The sequence below is a fragment of the Siphateles boraxobius genome, unplaced genomic scaffold, assembly GCF_051911475.1.
Source record: "Siphateles boraxobius isolate OS27281-9 unplaced genomic scaffold, OSU_SipBor_1 13, whole genome shotgun sequence".
In the NCBI taxonomy this organism is placed as follows: domain Eukaryota; kingdom Metazoa; phylum Chordata; class Actinopteri; order Cypriniformes; family Leuciscidae; genus Siphateles; species Siphateles boraxobius.
The window spans coordinates 27086245-27108416 of record NW_027508733.1 but is presented as its reverse complement, the minus strand read 5'-3'; the positions used below and the strand labels follow the sequence as shown (position 1 = coordinate 27108416).

Here is a 22172-nt window from a genome sequence, read left to right as displayed (position 1 = left end):
CTAAAAGATTCATTATTATTAATAATGTTATTTCGACATATGTGTGCGTGCAACAAGCAAGATGTGAATTTGTAAATTCGGTGACAAGCGTGGCGAGAATTGATTTAATTTATGATGAGATGGCTATAGTTCACGTGCTATGGTGACCGCGGCTCGCCGGCGCCTCCATATCATGATTATTGTCTGCTATATTTTCTGCTTATTTATTAAATCCAGGCAATTGGTTGATGAAAAATTTATTAAAATTAAGATACAATTTATACAAAACGAAATTCACTTTAAAGAAAGGCTTTCTACAAAACAAAACATAATGAAGTGGTCAAAATAATGCCTGAACCACTCCATGCCTCCTGATATTAGGCATCCTCCTATCTACTCTGTTCACTTTCATAATCAACATAGATGGAAAAAAATAACATCATAATATTTTAATAAATATGAAACTAAATGCGCTTATATAATGGCTACAACACGCGTACAGACTCTAGCAGCGCGCCGCACTTGCACTCAACAAAGCCAGCACATATGTTGTCACTGCCCACGACTAGTTTAAAATATTTCCATACCTCCGACTTTCCTTCATACTTGCTCAAAGTTAATTCTCCTGTTTTAATTTTTTTCTTTACTTCTTCAAGCTCCATGTTGCACTTAAGCTACACAATAGGCCTACAGCACAGCGTGCGAGTGGAGGAGACGCTGCGCGTGACACGTGACGTGCTTGATCATGGGCTTGACCCGACCCGAGCATAGTGGCGGGAAATATCGGCCCGGCCCGCGGCGTGAACGTGCGAAGTTGGTAATACTGGATGGTCTGCTACACAGAGTGACCGAAAAGTCCTCAGGAAAAGAAATCAAGCAGCTTGTCTTACCTAAAAAATTCCAACCTATGGTAAAGATCTCTTCACGATGAATCAGGCCATCTTGGAGTCGAGAGGACTATTGATCTTGTCAAGGACCGGTTTTACTGGCCTAAAATGAGTTCGGAGATTGAACAATATATTAAAAACTGCGGAAGATGTATTTCTCGGAAGTCATTACCGCAGAAATCTCCACTGAATCAGATCACAAGCAATGGTCCACTAGATATTGTGTGCATAGATTTCTTGTCCCTAGAATCATATTCTAAGGGAATTGGCAATGTGCTGGTGGTAACTGACCATTTCACTCGGTACGCCCAGGCTTTCCCAACAACAAACAAAAAAGCCATCACTGTAGCCAAAGTATTGTACGAAAAATACTTTGTGCACTATGGTTTACCAGCCAGAATACATTCCGACCAGGGCACTGATTTTGAGAGTAGATTAATCAAGGAGATATTGTCAATGGTGGGGGTAAGAAAGTCTCATACAACACCTTATCATCCCCAGGGAGATCCCTAACCCGAGCGATTTAATCGTACTCTTTTATCAATGCTCGGAACCCTTGACACTTCCCAGAAGCAGAAATGGAATCAATACATCAGTGATCTGGTACATGCATATAATTGCACGAAAAACGATGCCACTGGCTACTCCCCTTACTTCCTCATGTTTGGTAGGGAAGCTCGTTTGTCAGTTGATATCTGTTTTGGTACCTCACCTGATAGGAAAAATGAGATCCAATATCAGAGGTACGTAAGTGAGATGAGAAGAGACTTAAGGAAAGCTTATGAACTTGCGTCTGATGCTGCGAACAAGAGTCATCTGAAAAACAAAACAAGATATGACCAAAGGGTTCGGAATCAATCACTGGAGAACGGTGATCGAGTGCTAATCCAAAATGTTGGAATAACAGGAAAACATAAACTGAAAGACCGTTGGAAGTCGGTACCTTATGTGATTGTTGAGAAGTTGGCAAACTTACTGGTGTACCGTGTCAAGCCTGAACAGGGAGCTGGGATTATCAAGACCCTTCACAGAGACCATCTGTTACCAATTGGGTACCTGGTTAGGCTGTCTACTTCTGTGGAAAAAGAGAGAGTGGCTGAGAAACCTGTCACCAGAACTCAAATTGCACAAAAACAGACCAGGAAAAGGAAATCCGATTTGTCCAGGTCCTATGATTGCAAACAAGCAGAAAGTTCGGTTTCTGAAGTTGACTATAGTTATGAATTTGAGAAGCATGAGAACATCCTGAAAGTAGGTGATGGAGCGGTGGATGAGGAAAAACCCAGTTCTTATCAGAACGAAGATTTGGAAGAAACAACCTTTTTGGAGGGCTCTGAAATTGAGGTTACCCATCCATTTCCTGATACTGTGGGGGACACAGAGTTAGAAGAAGGAGACGTCCTTGATTCTAGTGCATCAGTAGAGGATGGTGAAGCTTTGGGTTCCTGAGTATCCAGATGAGTTGTGAAGCCAGTCATCCGTTTGACCTACGATGAACCTGGAAAACCCTCAGATATGCCGTTAATTATCAGTCATATGGGAATGATGATCCAAATCAGTTACTCTGACATTCTAGGGAACTTGAAAAGTACACAGAGAACCCATGTTACTTGTGCAGTGTGTGCTAAACAACCAAACCTTTTCGATAACAAATATAATCACTGATTGATAAGGGTTTGATGAAGACATCAAAACTTTTAGAAGAGGGAGGATGTAGCCCAGATGGAATTTAATATGCATATAGAAATACAGACTACAAGGGGTAAATAAGTTTTGTTTTAAGCTACTAACATTTACATGCTTTAATACATCCTAACTTGGTTGCACTAAAATATCTGCTTATCTTTATTTGATTGTTTTCTGATTGGGTAAATTCTGACGTTAATTATTCATGAGGGGGCGGGGTTTGGGAGATGTGCGCCGTTTTTGCAGCAATGCATGTTGAAAGTGAAAGGAACTTGCAATCCGCTTAGTTCTTTTAAAAAATATGATAAAGTACACCCAGTTATTATGGATGACCAATCATTTTGCTCTTATGGGATGCTTGTCTAATTGTTTGAAGGTAAAATTTCTGGTTTTTGTGTTTAATACTGTCTGTATTCAATATGGCTAAATACTGAGGAAAATTCTAATCGCGAATAGCATGTTCGCATACATTTAGTGACTGTTCAAGTGTGTGCACGTATTATATTCACCCGTTATGTTTTTAATTTATTTGGTAAGTTACTTGGACTGATTAAAAAATATTTTACACAGGAAACAGACAGTTGTTTCTTGTGGTTGGGTTTATGTATGGGGATCATCTCTTTGTCAGTGGGGAAAGATATTCTACAGTTTCTCTGAGGATTTGTAGTGTCGAGTATTCTTCACTGGAATCCGTATCTGCTAACCGGTAGCTGATTGAATTTGCAGCTTTGTACCGTTGTGGCTGACGTTCGTCTGCAACTGGACATCTTCTCAGGTCGTGAGTTCTACCAAGCATGTGCAGTAACTATTTTGTTTGCTTTAAAAGTGAAGCGGCCGTTGTGTTTTTTGGCCACCACGCTCTCAAGCTACGTCACAGGCCTGCAACGATTTGTTTTGTTGAAGACTGAATGAATGAGAGAGGTGAATGAAGGTGTGGGCCCACTTGAATTATTGTTACTAAGGTTCTACTAACTTGAAAGTTCATTGATCTGATTTGGGTGTAAATTGAATTGTGGATTTATACTGGAATTGTTTTAATTTTGTGTTGCATATTAGTTAACTGTTTTCCCCTAAATTCAACATATTTAATCACAAAAATGTAATACTTTATTTTCATTTCAGTAAATTGTATATAATTACTCCATTCACATTTCTGTGTGTGTTTTTTTTTTCCTGGCAGTTTACAGTTTACACTGTTATTTGTGTGTTTAATCTGTGAGTTAAAAAAAAAAACATACATTCTTAGTAGGATAATTTGAATTAAAGTAATAATTTACTACTAAGTGGAGGCACCACCAAAGCAAGTTGTTGCAAAGTTTATTTAACCAAGTACTCATAAAATAAACCAACACCTGTGCTATTTGTTTTAATATTATTTAAGTTAGAACCGACCCAGGGCCCCATCTTGTGTTATATTTACTAAATTGGGTTAGTTATCTTCAGTATCACAATCCCCATAGAGACAAGGGGTTACATATATTTACCCATATACTTATATTTAGGATATTACTTTTTTTGTTTTGGTCTCCCTACATAATGTATCTTCGGAATACATATTTGCAATATGGTTTTTGTCTTCTTAAGTGTAATATTTGTTTCTTTTACTGTTTATTCTGCTGTAACGACTAAATGTCCCCTTGGAGATAAATAAAGTTTTATCTTATCTTATTTTTAGCTGTTGGTTGGCGTCTCTGGACAAGGCGGGAAGGTTTGATCCGAAGCGGCCTATGTTGTGGGGTTTCTTGCTCCCTCTAGCGGTCATGTTGTGTTTTAACACAGCTCTGCTTGTTTACTTCTCTCACACCATCTGCTGTGCAAATCCCAACCTGAAGAGGTACGAACCATAACTGAACTGAACCATAAACTAATGTTCCGGGTTTAAATCCGGGTTTAATTCCGTGTTTAAAAGTATATACTTTTTGATCACATAATTTTTACAGTGTTTAGTAAACATTAGATATTACAATATAACATAATATGCAAACAGACTTTTCAAAAACTTAACTTTAGTCTTTGATTTATATCAGACTTGCTTTAGGACAATTTATGGATTTCAATTTTTACTGTTTATTAAAAAAAAGATTTATTTGAAAATATGTGGTTTGTTTTAATTATTCTTTACTGCTTTCAAGGCTCAGTGATGATGAAACAAAATATTTTAGTTTATAGTGTTTTTTATAGTTTATAGTGATATTTGTCAAATGTTGATGCTTAATATAATGATCTGGTAAAGTAAGGAGATAAGGACAAAAGGAAGCTTTTCATAGGATTAGGAAGTCTTCCTACTTCGCAAAGTCAAGCCTCGTTTATATTTAATCTGTCATGTTAGGTTGATTGGAAATGTGGCTGTTCATATATATATATATCTTTGTTTGCAAATATGGTCCCACTTTTATTACATGTCCACGTCTTTAACAACTTACATAAGAAAATGTTTGGTCCAATGTCCTCATTGTGTTCACGTTTTTTTCTTGTTAGGCTATTGAGGTGGGATGCAGGTAAGGTATAATCATTAACATACTTTTTTGGGTACAATGTCCTTATTGTGTTCATGTTAAATCTTGCTTTTGAGGTAATACAGGTTAATTTAGGTACGCTAATCATTACCTAAAAATTCATTCATTCTCAATTATAAATGGTAATTTTTCTAAACTTCTTAATTTCCAAATTCCTCTTCATCATTCACGAGTTTCAGCATTAAACATGTTGACAAAGGGTATAAAGGATGAATTAATGGTTTCTTGAGCTTTCAGTTCAAAGTCGCAATATCCCTCCATAATTTTGCATGTGTGTTTAGGAGATACCCTGAAAAAGATTGGTAAGATATATGTGCTGTGCCTGTGTGAATAACACAGAATAAAATGTAATATACTGTTTTGTATTTGTATTGTTTAGCTCTGTCTGTAATGTAAGTATTATTGGAAATGGATGGTTATTTCCTTGACTGATGGACTTCCCACTCCAGCAAAGATCCAGCCCTTTATAAACCAGACAGAGTTCATATTAGTAGTTAGTTTTATATTTGTCATGTGTAATGGATCCCTTCATGCTCTTAATCGTTACCGCAGGTAAGGTTCACTTTTGAAATATTTAGAATTTCTATACAAATTAATTATATATAGTTAACCATACTATGTTATTATTATTATTATTATAATTATTATTATTATTATTAACAATTAATAGCAATAATAAAATAATATTTCTCCACTATTTTCATTATAATTAATTAATAATGGGTATGTTTTAGACAAGTATGCATTATTTCATTTTGAAGCTTTATCTGATTGAGCAGCAAGACATTACTTCTCATCTTTTGTTTTTTCTTTACCCTTTTTGCACAACTTCCTAATTCTGTGCTTGTTTACTGGGTTAATTTGTATATTGTTGTTTTGCATATCACAGTTCTGTGTAACCACTGCATATTACTTCCTAATTTTCCAATTATTTGTTAAATAGAAGTAGCCTCCTAATTTGAATAAGGCACGATACATATCGCTAAAAATCACATTAACCTGTTAGCTGCAACCCCACTATTGAAAAATCCCCAGAAATGGCATACCCAAACTGAAACAGATACAGTTCATGAACCCTTTGTACTAAAAGCACAAGTGTGATCTCATTTGAAAGCTGACACCTAGCAGTTTATTGCAAATGTAGAATTAATTATTGCCATAATGAAAAAATAGTTATAAATAGGTTCAAAGTTTTGTAAAGTTATTAGAAATTATTTTTTATGAAATATCTTCATAAAAATAATATTGAAGTTGGCATTGTATCAATCTATGAATGCACTGCAGCTAAAGCCACATGTTTGATCATGTTAAATTTACCATGTTATGGGAATTCTAAAACTCTGTATTTAGTTAAATGTTTTTCCAGATCATGTCATATGACTTTATTTTGATTAGACTCTAAAATGCATACTGATGTTTATTGTCATTTTCTAAGCATCTATTCAGTCTATTGTCTCTATTGTTTTGTGGTGCAAACAAGCCCCATTCAGTCTCAAGTCTCCCCTGCACACATTCACACCTCTCCGGCCTGTTTATTGCTCTAAATATGTTTTTCTTTTGTCTTCATTATAATTACTAACGACTGGCTAGGGACTGGCATAGGCATAGGAAAGTCGGGCTGAATAAACAAAAGAACAAAAAACAAAAACGAGACAAATGTGTATAAACGTGTAGTCAAATAGACAAAACACACTGGCAATGAAAGGGAAAAACTGAGGGGAAAAAAAGGAACAGATCAGAAAAGAATGAGAAACAGCTGTAAGAATAGCATGGCTGCATTTATTACAAAGCCTTATAAGCTGTGTGTGGCCGACACATGAAAAATAAAAAATAAAAACACTTGAAGAAGAAGAGACAGATCAAACCTGAAACCTGACAGATACCTTTTGTCTAATGTTTTGTCTCTGTAAACAGCTGTTTTTGAACACACTGAATCCTCAACACTCGGCTCAACAACACTCGACTCCTCAACACCAGGCACCTCAACACTCGACTCCTCAACACTCGACTCCTCAACACTCGACACCTCAACACTCGACTCCTCAACACTCGACACCTCAACATTCGACTCCTCAACACTCGACACCTCAACACTCGACTCCTCAACACTCGACACCTCAACATTCGACTCCTCAACACTCGGCTCCTCAACACTCGACCCCTCAACACTCGACTCCTCAACACTCGACTCCTCAACACTCGACACCTCAACACTCGACTCCTCAACACTCGGCACCTCAACACTCGGCAACTCAACACTCGGCACCTCAACACTCGGCACCTCAACCCTCGGCACCTCAACCCTCGGCACCTCAACCCTCGGCTCCTCAACACTCGGCACCTCAACACTCGGCACCTCAACACTCGGCACCTCAACCCTCGGCACCTCAACAATCGACTCCTCAACACTCGACACCTCAACATTCGACTCCTCAACACTCGGCACCTCAACACTCGACTCCTCAACACTCGGCTCCTCAACACTCGGCTCCTCAACACTCGACACCTCAACATTCGACTCCTCAACACTCGGCACCTCAACACTCGACTCCTCAACACTCGGCTCCTCAACACTCGGCTCCTCAACACTCGGCTCCTCAACACTCGGCACCTCAACACACGACTCCTCAACACTCGGCTCCTCAACACTCGGCTCCTCAACACTCGGCTCCTCAACACTCGACACCTCAACACTCGACTCCTCAACACTCGACTCCTCAACACTCGACACCTCAACACTCGACTCCTCAACACTCGGCACCTCAACACTCGGCAACTCAACACTCGGCACCTCAACACTCGGCACCTCAACACTCGGCACCTCAACCCTCGGCACCTCAACCCTCGGCACCTCAACCCTCGGCTCCTCAACACTCGGCACCTCAACACTCGGCACCTCAACCCTCGGCACCTCAACAATCGACTCCTCAACACTCGACACCTCAACATTCGACTCCTCAACACTCGGCACCTCAACACTCGACTCCTCAACACTCGGCTCCTCAACACTCGGCTCCTCAACACTCGACACCTCAACATTCGACTCCTCAACACTCGGCACCTCAACACTCGACTCCTCAACACTCGGCTCCTCAACACTCGGCTCCTCAACACTCGGCACCTCAACACACGACTCCTCAACACTCGGCTCCTCAACACTCGGCTCCTCAACACTCGGCTCCTCAACACTTGGTTCCTCAACAAGCGGCTCCTCAACAAATGGCTCCTCAACACTCCAGACAACAATCCATAGATCCACCACTACAGCTGCCCCGAACACAACAATGACCAAACCCAATCTGGTGTGTGAAAACAAGGGTACCTTACAAAATGGGATCTGCCTGTGCCCAGACGATTGGACTGGAACTACCTGCAACATCTGTAAAACCCATTTAAAATATTGCATGATATGTACACTGAATAATCTTGATTAAGTTCTCAAGGTAACTGACAGTCTTCTCTCTTTTTTTTACAGCAAATTTCTGCCCTGAACAAAAACCCACACAAACTAGTACATTCACCTTTCCAAAAACGGTCTTAGGCCGGTTTGCTTCATCAGTTGAGCGATGTCCATCACATACACCAAATGGTATTTCAGTCTATCTTTCTGTATTTACAATGTAACGAGTTAGCTCAAAGGGGAAATATTAATAATTAGTCATAACTTGTTATGATTGATTATGAATATTTGGGTCAGTTAATTGGATTAACTTGATGTAGCTAAATTAATATTACAATCAATAAATCAGTTCGTCCAAACGAACTCTTTTGATTATTCATTTATTCTAAGAAAAGGGTATCTTTCATGGCCAAAGAAAAATAATTCTTTCTTAGCATGTGCAGCGCTTAGAGCATGTAACCAGATCAAGATCGTAAAATAAACGTTGTTTGTAAGCAGAGAATCAGAACCAAATACATATTGTGCACAAGTTTTATCAACTAAGTCACAAACACATAACTAACATACAAACAATTACACAGACATTGGGTAGATGGTTAAGGTGACATAATGAAACCGAAAGCAGGAAATGGAACTACGGAAAATATCCATTTAACCCTTTCACACGTACGATCACACCGGTGTGATCAGTCTTGGCTGGTCCCTGGAGCGTACGATCACACCGGTGTGATTAGAACGGTCAGTGCATCACGTGATCAACTGCTAAATTCAAACGTGCTTTCGCGCGTTTGCTGGCGCTGAGCCAGAGAAGACCCACTCAGTGCTGTCCTATATCACAACTATTGAGTGCTTTTAACCACATAATGTTTATTTTAGGTTTCAGACATTTAAATACACACAAGTACTAGCAAAACAATGATTTTGAGTTTGTAACACACACTGATGTTTATGGAAGCGGCAATTATAATCCTTTACATTATAATAAGACAACACGTTTTATTCATATCAGATACACATTGTGTAAGTAGCTTTACATCTGACCCTATTCTTCTCCCAGTTCACCTGCCACTTACTTTCATGCATTTCGTGAGAAGTGGAGGAATTGACGTGTAAATCCAACAGATCCGATTCTCTGAACTGTGAAACAAACTAACATGGCGCCGCCCATCGCGCATAGAGCTCAACTAACGCGATCGTTATAAAGGTGTTTAAACAACAAAACACATCCACTTGCACATTTGACAATCGGAATATCAGTGTTTCATGCTAAGTCTAATAAATTTGTGAATATTTTTAATAAAAAAGGGAAAATTACATAAAAGCAGATCATCATTCATTCAGCGCTGTGTTGTGGTTGCGCTGTGTCACGTGGCAAGCAATGGCGCGTCACCATGGAAACATTAAAGTGACAAGTTCTAAATAACGGTCGCCTTGAAAAACTCATGCTGGGGGGTCAGTTAGAATATTTTAAACTTACGTGTGAAAGGGTTAACCTGTTAGCCTGCAACCCCACTTTGTAAAATCCCCAGAAATGGCATACCCAAACTAAAACACATACAGTTCATGAACCCTTTGTACTAAAAGCACAAGTATGATCTCATTTGAAAGCTGAGACCTGGTAGTTTATTGTAAATGTAGAATTAATTATTGTCATAATGAAAAAAATAGTTATAAGTAGCTTAAAAGTTTTGTAAAGTTATTAGAAATTAATTTTTTTATGAAATATCTTCATAAAAATAATATTGAAGTTGGCATTGTATCAATCTATGAATGCACTGCAGCTAAAGCCATATGTCTGACCATGTTATATTTAAAATCTGAAGATGACAAAAACTCTGTATTTAGTTAAATGTTTTTCAAGATCATGTTATATGACTTTATTTTGATTTGACTCTAAAATGCAAACTGATGTTTATTGTCATTTTCTAAGCATCTATTCAGTCTATTGTCTCTATTGTTTTGTGGTGCAAACGAGCCCCATTCAGTCTCAGTCTCCCCTGCACACATTCACACCTCTCCGGCCTGTTTATTGCTCTAAATATGTTTTTCTTTTGTCATCATTATAATTACTAACGACTGGCTATTCACACTGTTTCAATCCCTGATTTCTTTTTTCAAAGTTCTCACTTCACATTTGAAACTGTCTCGAATGACCTTCTTGAAAAAAATAAACATTTCAGTAAGCATTCCTATTTAGAAAAAAATCATAAAAATAACAGCTAGGTGGCAGGTGCACCTAGGCCTAGCTAAAACGTTAGCTTAGCATAACATCATTACACTACAATTTATGAGATTAAAACGATACTCGGTTACTAACGTAACCTCGGTTCTCTCTAGAGAGGGAACGAGTATTGCGTAAGTTTAGCTTACGCTACGGGAAAGATTCATCTTCTCGAGATACTGAAGCCAAAAAAATATCCTTAATTTTGTATAACTTGTCAACGCAGTGCAGCAGCTAGCAGACCTAGAGCAGGCCATCTCGCGTGCTCATTGGCTGCCCTGCGGGCAACTGCTGCAGCCTACCAGTGCGCCCGGCGTGACGTCACGCCCAATGAAGGGCGCCCGCGCCTTTATAGCGTCACAGCCCACCAGATAGGCGTGGCTTAGCGTATAAAATAGGGGCTGTAGGCTGAATTCTCTGGTTTTTCGACGACTGAAGCGAAGTCGCTCGTGGCGTGAGCACGGCCGGTTACGCAATACTCGTTCCCTCTCTAGAGAGAACCGAGGTTACGTTAGTAACCGAGTATCGTTCTCTTACGAGAGGTTCTCTCGTATTGCGTAAGTTTAGCTTACGCTACGGGAACACTTTGTCAACGCCGTGCGCGCCAAGCATCCACATGAGACCCCGAGCTTAAGGGGAACCCCATAAGTGGAAAAAATAAGGTGGCCAGCCACGCGGGCCATCACTTGTACATAAGCACACATAGGGAATACAGAGCAGCGCGCCGGTCTGTATAGTCATATGGCACATACCCTACTTAGTGCAGCTCAACCAGGAGAGCTGAGTCATGAACGTGATCTGAGCAGGAGATCTGGGCAGAATACACCTCTTTTCAGACTGACAACAGTTTAGCCTGCAAGGCAGGAACTTCTAGGTTATAAAACCTGACAAAGGTAGACGGGGAGCTCCAGCCCGCCGCTACACATATGTCATGGATAGAAATTCCACTGGACCATGCCCACGAAGAGGCCACGCCTCTCGTGGAATGAGCCCTGATGCCCACAGGGCATTGCAGACCTTTTGACGCGTAAGCTGCCGCTATAGCGTCCACTATCCATCTGGACAGGCTCTGTTTCGAGGAGGCAAGCCCCTTGGCGCGCCCACCAAACGAAACGAAAAGCTGTTCCGAACGCCTGAAGGAGGCGGAGCGCGTAATGTAAACCCTCAGCGCTCTGACAGGGCAGAGGAGATTCACATCACTTTCGCTGTCAGATGCTGGCAGAGCTGACAGCGAAATAACTTGCGCTCTGAATGGAGTGCCCATCACTTTAGGGACATAACCATGTCTAGGTCTGAGGATGACTTTAGAGTCATTTGGTCCGAACTCAAGACACGACGCGCTGACAGTCAGCGCGTGCAGATCCCCTACACGTTTTACTGACGAAAGTGCAGTCAGAAAAACGGCTTTTAGTGATAGATATTTCAACTCCACGGAGTCTAGTGGTTCAAATGGAAAAGCTTTCAGGGCCTCGAGGACCAGTGAAAGATCCCACATGGGAACCGACGGGGGGCGCGGCGGATTCATCCTTCTAGCTCCTCTAAGGAAGCGGATGACCAACTCATGTCTTCCCAGTGACTGGCCGTGCGTCGATTCCACGAATGCTGCTACGGCCGCCACGTAAACTTTGAGCGTGGATGGGGATCTTCCCTTATCCAACAGCTCTTGTAGGAAAGTGAGCAGATGCGCCACCCCGCATGTCCGCGGGTCCAGACCTCTGTCGGTGCACCATCCAGAGAACACCGACCATTTAGACGCGTAGAGCCTTCTCGTGGAAGGGGCTCTAGACTGCGTGATCGTGTTCATCACTCCTTCTGGCAGGGCAACGAGTACCCGTTGATCAACCATGCATGCAGAGACCAGCGCTCTGGATGGGGATGCCAGATCGTGCCGCGAGCTTGAGAGAGGAGATCTGCCCTCACCGGAATCGGCCACAGAGCTGTATGTGACAGCCGTGCCAGTTCCGGGAACCAAGTCTGATTCTCCCAACGCGGGGCTATGAGGAGCACCGAGTGGCGCGTTTCCCTGATCCTCTTGATCACCTGTGGCAACAGAGAGACCGGAGGGAAAGCATATAGCGGGAGGCTGGGCCAAACCTGGGCCAGCGCGTCCTCGTCCTTCGAGAAGAACATCGGGCATTGAGCGTTGTCTTTTGACGCAAACAGGTCGACTTCCGCTCTGCCGAATAGGCGCCACAGTTTCTGGACCGTTTGGGGGTGCAGGGACCATTCCCCTGGGGGAACATTGTCACTGGACAGTCTGTCTGGGCCGTCGTTCAAATGGCCAGGCACATGCGCCGCCCTCAGCGAGCGCAGGTTCGTCTGTGACCAAATAAGGAGGCGTTCTGTCAGATTGCAGAGATTTCTGGATCTGACACCGCCCTGACGGTTTACATAGGATACCACAGATGTGTTGTCCGAGCGGACAAGAACATGCTGGTCCTGTATAAACGGGAGGAAGCACTTCAGCGCGTTCTCGACCGCTATCATTTCCAGACAGTTTATGTGAAAACCCTTCTCCTGGTCTGACCACTGGCCAAAGGCCGGTCTGCCCTCGAACAGCGCGCCCCAACCCGAGTTGGACGCGTCTGTCGAGATGACCTTCCGATAAGAGATGGTTCCCATCATTACTCCATGCTGGTACCAATCGGCCACTAATCAGGGCTGCAGAGCTGTTATGCAGGTCTGAGTCACTCTGATTTTCTGGCCGCCAGACACCCAGGCTCGGCGAGGCGCGCGAGCGTTCAACCAGCGTTGGAGCGGGCGCATGCGCAGTAGGCCCAGCTGGAGCACCGCTGCAGCTGATACCATACAGCCCAACATCCTTTGAAATGTTTTCAAAGGGAGAAAGCTGCCCTTCTGGAAAGATGCGGCTAGGTGGCGAACACGGCGCGCGCGCTGTGTCGATAAACGAGCCGTCATGGTCACCGAGTCCAGTTCTATTCCTAAAAAGGAAATTGACTGGCTGGGCAGTAATGAGCTCTTGGTCCAGTTGACCGTGAGACCCAAGCTTTCCAGATGACTGAGAAGCACTGTTCTGTGAGATAGTAGTTCTGTCTCTGACTGTGCCAATATCAGCCAATCGTCCAGATAGTTCATTATGCGCAGCCCCTGACTTCTCAGGGGGGCGAGCGCCGCGTCCATGCACTTTGTAAATGTACGGGGTGCTAGGGACAGGCCGAACGGCAGGACGGTGTATTGATATGCCTGACCGTCGAAGGCGAATCTCAAAAATTGCCTGTGACGGGGTACTATCTGAATCTGAAAATAGGCATCCTTCAGATCTAGAGAAATAAACCAGTCCCTCGGGCGAACGTGCGCGAGGATTTTTCTGGTCGTAAGCATTTTGAACGGTCTTTTTACAAGCACTTTGTTCAAATATCTCAGATCTAGGATAGGTCTGAAGGCTCCGTCCTTCTTGGGTACGAGAAAATATCGGCTGTAAAAGCCTGACTCGCTCAGAGAAGGCGGCACCTTTTCTATAGCCCCTTTGCACAGCAGCTTTGCTATTTCTGCGTGAAGTAGGTGTGCTACTTCCGCATTCACTATCGTCGCGGTCCGGGCTTGAAAGCGCGGAGGACGGCGAACGAATTGAAGTGCATAGCCCTGCTTTATTGTGCTCAACACCCATTCTGAAATCCCTGGGATAGTTTCCCACCCAGCTATGTGAGCCGCCAGGGGGCGAATGGCCTCCGGGTTCAGACCGCCGCCATTTGCGGGCACGCTCTCGGTTCTGGGCAATGGCCGCTCGCTGACAGCCGAGACCGGCTGACTTATGTGAGATGTCCCGATCATAAGGGATGGGGAACATACTTTTGCCACACTTTGACGCGCGAGCAGCGCTCTGGGCGGGAGAGCTCTCTGTAAGCGTGAGCGCGCGCACGCGGGCACGAGACTTACAACTGTATCTGACGCCCCGATCATAGTAGATGGGGAGCGTTTTATTAACGCCCTGTGTTTCGTGATAACACTTAAACGCACAGGCGGGACCCGGGGGAAGGTTTGTGTTAGCAAGCGTGAGCGCTCTCTGGCGGGCACGAGACTTACGTTCATAAGCTTTTTTGATCGTGTAACAGAGCGGGCAGATAGTGGGCACAGACCTGTGGACACATTTCTTACATACAACACTCGAGGGGCTTTTCTGCGCTTTATGAGAGTGTGCTCTGTGAGTGACACGGGATTTTGAGTGCTTATGTGTAGGGGTGAACACTGGGGCGTGGGCACATTCACTACACTTAAAACACTGACGGCGTGAGCCGGACCAGACATTATACTCTTTTTGAGATTTCTCTGGGTCGCCGTGAAAACGGCGTTTGTGTGCAGGCGAGAGGGTGAATAAACCGGCTCGTTGGCTGCTAGTTGAACCACTGCAGTAGCCTGTTCGAAGGGGACTGACAGGGAAATTAACTTTGACGGCGGTCCGGCCGCAGCGGGACACGCGCGTCTTTTCTCTCCCGCTGTTAGGAGGGCTTCGCGTGCTCAGACTTCAGCGTGAGCCTTTGCCGAGGCCCTCTGGGGGGCGGCGGTCTGCGACGGCTGTCTGAGCGCGATCTAGGGCGGCCGCCCTGACGTCGCTGCGAAGGCTGATGCTGAGGCTGTGCTGGACGCTGGGTGCTGGTTCGCACAGGAGGCTGGCTTTGTCTCTCGCGAGAGCGGCCTGTGGCGGAACTCGAGCGTCGCGACAGGAAGAGGTTCATGGCCTGCGTGGTCTTTTGCACCATAGAGAAGCGGTCAACAATCCCGTTCACCGCTGGGCCGAAGAGACCAGTGGGGGAAAGCGGCGCGTTCAGAAAGGTGGCTCGCTCAGTTTCCCTCATATCCGCGAGCGTTAACCACAGGTGCCTCTCCGTCACGGTTAACGCGGCCATGGCTCGTCCGATGGCCTGGGCTGCAGCTTTGGTGGCGCGGAGAGAAAGATCCGTCGCGCTTCTCAAATCCGTAACCGCAGCTGGGTCCCGGCCCTTCTCATCCCATTCACGGAGGAGGTCGGCTTGCAGGATCTGAAGCACAGCCATCGAGTGTAGAGCAGACGCGGCCTGGCCGGAGGCGGCATAAGCGCGGCCGACCAAGGCGGAAGTGGCTCTGCAGGCTTTAGACGGGAGGGCTGACCGTGACCGCCATCTCGCGGAGGGCGGGCAAAGGTGCGCTGCGACCGCCTCTTCCACAGGGGGAATCGCTGTGTACCCTTTCTCGGCGGCGCCGTCCACTCGGGAGAGCGACGCGGAGGCCTGTGACTGAAGTCTAGCCGAAAAAGGCGAATTCCACGACTTCGTCAGCTCCGCATGAAGTTCCGGCAGGAATGGAGCTGGCCTGGTTTCTGAAACTGCGCGGCGGCGACTTTGAAGGAAGCAGCCGTCGAGCCTGTTCGGCGCGGGTTCCTTCGGCAGCGACCACTCGAGCCCGAGACGGTCGACAGCTTGCGTCAGCAGGCGCATAAGTTCCGCGTCAGCTCCAGCGCGGGTACGGGCGGATTCCTGGATTGACGAGGAGGCGGAGTGAAGCGACCATTCCTCGCTGTCTGATGCCAGGATAGAGCAGCAGTCTTTTGTGGCGTGTCCCACGGATTCATCCTCCGAAGTGACGGCAGTGAGGCTCGCAAGCGGCAGCTGCGCGTCAGTGAGGAGAGGTGGGGAAGGCGAGAGCGAGGCTCGAGGGAGGTTCTCCGGCGAGCGCGTCGCTGTGGCCACAGGTTCCGGCTGTCTCAGGGAACGGCGCTTCTTTCTGCGCGGTCCCACAGGAGGCGGAGTGACTGCTGTGGTGTTGAACGCTTCGAGTCGAGCCCGCAGGGTCGACAGCGGAAGCTCCTCACAGAGCTCGCAGCCCCCGGACGCGAGGGCGAGCTCTGCGTGTTCCAGGCCCAGGCAGAGAGCGCAGATCAGGTGGCGGTCTCCGGCGCTGAGCGGGGCTTTACACGAGCCGCAGGAAGTGCGAGGCTTCTTTAAAAAGACGCTCGCTGCTCTTTTAGAATGATTTGCAAAAAAGGATACGTCGCCGGATAGCGTAGCTCGCACGGATGGCTGAAGGTGGCGAAGACGGCCGGCTTCCTCAGCGCTGTCCTAAGCTGGCTGTTCGCTGTTCGATGGCGGCGGTGGCTTCTCTCAAATCCAGCGATGCGAAGAGCTCGCTGAAGAGTCGAAAAATCAGAGAATTCAGCCTACAGCCCCTATTTTATACGCTAAGCCACGCCTATCTGGTGGGCTGTGACGCTATAAAGGCGCGGGCGCCCTTCATTGGGCGTGACGTCACGCCGGGCGCACTGGTAGGCTGCAGCAGTTGCCCGCAGGGCAGCCAATGAGCACGCGAGATGGCCTGCTCTAGGTCTGCTAGCTGCTGCACTGTGTTGACAAGTTATACAAAATTAAGGATAATTTTTTGGCTTCAGTATCTCGAGAAGATGAATCTTACCCGTAGCGTAAGCTAAACTTACGCAATACGAGAGAACCTCTCGTAAGAGAACCATGTTTGTGTTCCAAACTTACTTTATAGCGCAAGTCGAGTGTTTTAAATAACCTTCTGTGATCTGTTTGGCTTCAGATAAAAAAAAAATCAGACAGAAAATATAGTATTTTAGTATTCTGCACAATGACAAAGTCTACATCGATTAGTATTACATTATAAATATAATCTATTATTATGAAAATACCTAACATGGCTCGAAGAACACAGGTAAATCAAATATCATTGCAATCATGTTTATTGTCTTCAAAACGTTTTTATCTGCATTTTACAGCGATCTCTGGAAGCTTTGTTTATGCCAGGGACTTACTGGGATGTCACACGATTATGGCTCTTCTTCGTGTGTTCCATATATGGACAGCATGTGCACACGGCGCCCTCAGTGCCAGTATGGATTGAAAACACAGTACATCTGAGTATCCAGCGCTAGTAATGATTACATCGACCCATTTGTGTATAAATTCAATACATATTATTCCTGTCTATATAAATCTGATGTAAACCTATGAGAATCTATTTCTCCAAATCTGCACATTTTTGAGCTAAAAGCCCTGAGGGACGTTGTTTTTTCAAGCGCTGTCATGATGACCTCACAGGAGTTTTTTTCTGAATAAGAGCGGCTGACGCTCATAATTCATATTAAACATATCGACTCATTTTTTGATTACATAACTCCTGACACAAATTAAGACATAACTCTCAATATAAGTTTCTCAGAATACATTAGTGGTCAAATACTGAAACCTGAGTCTTATATCTTTTTAATGATGTATAGTTTGTCAAGGTAATAACTTTAAATCTGATAGTAACTTTGAACTATTTAAACAAAAAAATGCTTCAGAGCGCCGGCGCTCTGGCAACGGTTAACAGGTTAACTATCAAAAGAACCATCAGCTTATTATTTTCAAAGCCCCTCATTAAATGTATACTAGCATTGGCCTTTGCAGTGGACACAATTCTTGAAGTTGTTGAAAATTAAAGTTGTTGATGGTTCTGAACTCCTGAAGCACTCTTGTACACTCTGTACGGAACTCCATTAGGCCCTGGAGATGATGAAGCCCTTGCCTTTCTCACAACCTGCTCTATCTCTTTCCACTTAGGTGCACAGACCTCCATTTGGTATTCTGGTGGATTGACAGGTGGGATGTCTGACGGAATTGACATAGGCTCATGCCTTTTTGCATCTGTATGCGTTTCCTCCAAATATCTCTCTAGCTCAACCCTAGATGCTTTTAAAGTGCCATTCTTCTCACTGGTGAATAACTTCTTTATGAATTTGAATGGATCTTTATAGAAATTAGCCCTCGCACGTTCCTTCTTTTTGTAGCGTTTCCGTAGGCGCTCAGCTCTGCGTAATGTTGAAAGCTTATCTTTTATGGCCCTTTGTAAGAGATTGAGTCCCTCCTTCCGACTTTGTTCCGCTCTTTTCCATTGCTTCCTCAGCTGTCTCCTTTCTCTAACTAACCCTTCAATTTTCTGCTGCCGTCTAGACAATCCAGGAGTAGTTTGTACTGTACTGTTTTTTCCACACCAAACCTCTCACTTCCATATGCGTAAATGATGCCCCCAAATTTATCCAGCTTCTCTTCAACTGTACCAGTTAATCTTTCCAATGCAAAGCATAGATCTGTGTTTACCGTGTCCCATGCAGTTTTCTCACTAGCTCTTGGCCATCTAACTCCAGGCCTATGCCCGTTGAGGTTCTTTTCTCTCTTATGCTGGTTAGTCTGACCGGGTTCACAAGAATCAATGTGTTCATCACTAACTGTGCAAACCCTCATCTCCTCTATGACAGGGGTGCTGATATCCTGCGAACTGTGGTTTGCTTCCTGTCGCTGGATTTCATTCGACTGACTTGACTGACTCCGTAAGAAGTACTGATCAATGCGAGGCCCTTGTCCCTTCTCCCTCAAGCATTTCATTTTCCCTTGATGAATCTTCAAACCCCTGACCGTTGTCGCCTTGCTCCAGCCACAGACACAAGCTTGGAGTTCAATGGCTTTGCTAACTGCTGAACCTGAACTAGTCTTTTGTGAAGTACTCTCCATACTCATATCCGTTTCCATTCCAAAGTCGTTAACCATGTTGTCCACCATTGAGTCATCTTCCGCCCCTGCTCTCGCAGACTCTAGGGGTATTTTCCTCTTTAATTTTTCAGAAGCCTTGGGCGGGTGTCTCCAGCATCCTGTAAACACAGAATAGCTAAGCACAGTAGAGTTTATACCTTTCAAGGCGGAGGGATTACATAGAGGTGGAGACAATCTACACAAAAGCATGTAAAGGAAGTACAGGAGTCAGCCCGTTACTGGAAATTCCCCAGCCCTGATCTCATCAGCATAACAGTGTCATTGGTTTACAGGTGCTAATCCAATCAGCCTAACTATTTAATGACTGGGACAGGGGGCTCCAGGAGCCATTAAAGACAAAGGGTGAGTCTCAGTAATCTGAATCATTTAACTTACAATAGAGAGAAACAGAACTGGCAAGGAATCTCTTGCTGATAACTCTGATATCATCATTTATACCTCAAATGCTAAATTCAGTCTACTAAACTTTCTCAGTTTATATAATATTGTATTGGAGCCTAAATTAAACATTAATACATTTGTAATACAACAGTTCCCCCTTTAAGAGTTCTAATAACTCTCACAAAATACCAATTTAGACACTTAAAAGTTCATTCTTGTAACCTGTGATCGTTACAGGCACATAGCACATTCTCTGTGTTGATTTTCTGTTATTACATGCTGACACAGAAACAAACAATTAGGGACCGTGAAGTTTGTAGTAAATCTGTCAGGTAAGACAGGTCAATTTAGCTCAAAAGGAATTATTAATTAGTTTATAGGGAATCTTAAACGAACCACTTAAACGGCCGAGAAAATGACTCGTCCAGCGTTCATTTGAATGGGCTGTAACTATCAGCTCTAAAATGGATATAAATATTCAAACTATAGTGAAACACTATGTATTAGCAATGTAACTTAGATCAGCAGTTTAACCCTCTGGGGACCATAAAAGCGCCCCCGCGTTTTGCTCGTTTTTTTTTATTTTAGCATTGTAAAATAAACTCAAAATGCGCTGTTAATTTTTATCTTTCATTTTCGTGTTATACATCAATCGATCCTGTTCAGTTTCAATTTTTTTCTGTATACTCACAATAAAAATAAAGTGTTTTGCTTTTTGCCAAATAAAGAATAAATTTACATGATGCGTGTTCTGCACTCTCTCGGTCAGTGAACTCCAATTTGAAACGCGTTTGAAAATGATCTGTAACTCCACGAAAATTCAGTCAAACAGGCAAACATACCCACGGGCATAAAGCTTGAGAACGCATCTTTTAAAATAAGTAATTTATATAAAAAAACAAATATTCTCAGCTTCTGTAATCTGTATGAAAAGAGAGCGATTCCAGCTCACGGAGCGGCTATTCATTGTGTTTTGCAAAGGACAGCTTGATAAAAGGCAGGACACACCTTGGAAATGCCCCCGTCCCACCCACTTTTTAAAACAAAGAAAATGTACTCCACGCTACTTGTTTAGCAAAGAGCGTGTTTAGCAGTTGTATGTACAACATTATGATGTTCAGCAATCGATTTAAACAGTATATTGGGTATAATTTGGTATATGTTTGGTAGTGGTCGACCGATATGGGTTTTTTGATGGCCGATGCCGATGCCGATATCTTAGAGAGCAGGGTGGCCGATGGCCGATATTTATATTTATATATCAAACATATATATATATATATATATATACACACACACACCATATATATATATATATATATATATATATATATATATACTTTATATTTATATATAAATCAATATTTAATAAATTAGATAAATTTAATAAATATTTAAAAAATATTTAAAATAAACATGCTTAGATGGCAACTTCTTGAATCTGCAATCCTATTACAGTATTTTTCTCAAATAAAGTAATTGTTAAAAAATATATGAATATGTGAATAAAAAGAAAGTAAACACTGTAACACTGATGTGCACACTGATAAACATATTTTTTTTTACTTTGACTTTTGACAAGGTAACGCTAATTTTACATACAGCACACAGTGAAAACGAAATTAATATGAAACAGTGGGCAACTGGATATAGGACAGCATATTTAAAAAAAAGTTCCGGTCGTGTCTCCTGTGAAGCTGATCTTCTGTTCGCATTTACTCACTTAGCACGGACCGTCACTCGCAGGAACACGTTTATGCAGGCTACAAATGCACACTTCACAAGATACCACAGCTGGATTCGATTAAATCTGCAAGGTTTGTGAAATTAAATGTTTATAAGATATTTAGAGATTTGTTTAAATTATGTAGATGCGCATTTGCTGAATGTTGACGGTAAATTATAAAGTATTTTAGCCTGATTGTTTGCCTTTTCGGTTACAAATAATATAAAAGCAAACGCATTACTTTTTCGCATACCATTTACTTTCTTTGATTACCAGTTCTGTAGCCACGGGTTCGGTCTGATCTGTGTGATCAGATTCAGGCGCTGCCGTTCTTTTCTCAGGTGCTGGGGCCTCATGTACAAAGACTTGCGTTGAATTCATACTAAAACATTGCGTACGGACAAAGCTGTAAATGTGCGTACGCACAAAAAAAAACAGATGTATGAATCTCTGCGTACGAAGGATCCCACGCATATTCTCTTTGTACATCCCAATTAACGTAAAAATTAGCGCACATGCACGAGCACAACGCCCCACCAAGTCTCCTCCCTTAATTAAATACATTTAAATATGGTAATGAGTCCACTTTGGCAAAAGAAAGGAGTAAGAAAATGGCTAAAGCAAGCGGCAAGAGACGAAACTTTACAGAAAGTGAATCAGAGGTGCTGAGGTAGAAACGAGAAAAAAAATATTTGGAACTTTGTCCTCCGGAATTAATAACAAAAGGAAAAAATATGAGAGTTTGGCTGATGCCATCAATGCAGTGGGATCTGAAAGTAGCACTGTAAATGACCTTAAAAAGAAATGGTCTGATATAAAGCTGGACATTAAATGGA

General features: G+C 43.4%; 1 long non-coding RNA gene across 1 annotated transcript in view; it reads left to right on the top strand.

Moving 5' to 3' along the window:
* Window positions 1-8378: 8378 nt before the first annotated feature.
* LOC143736207 (uncharacterized) overlaps window positions 8379-22172 on the top strand; it is a 42828-nt gene continuing 29034 nt past the window's right edge. The window contains exons 1-2 of the long non-coding RNA XR_013203393.1: window positions 8379-8449; window positions 8544-8657. This is a non-coding gene — a long non-coding RNA (uncharacterized LOC143736207). The remainder of the gene's footprint in view (window positions 8450-8543; window positions 8658-22172) is intronic.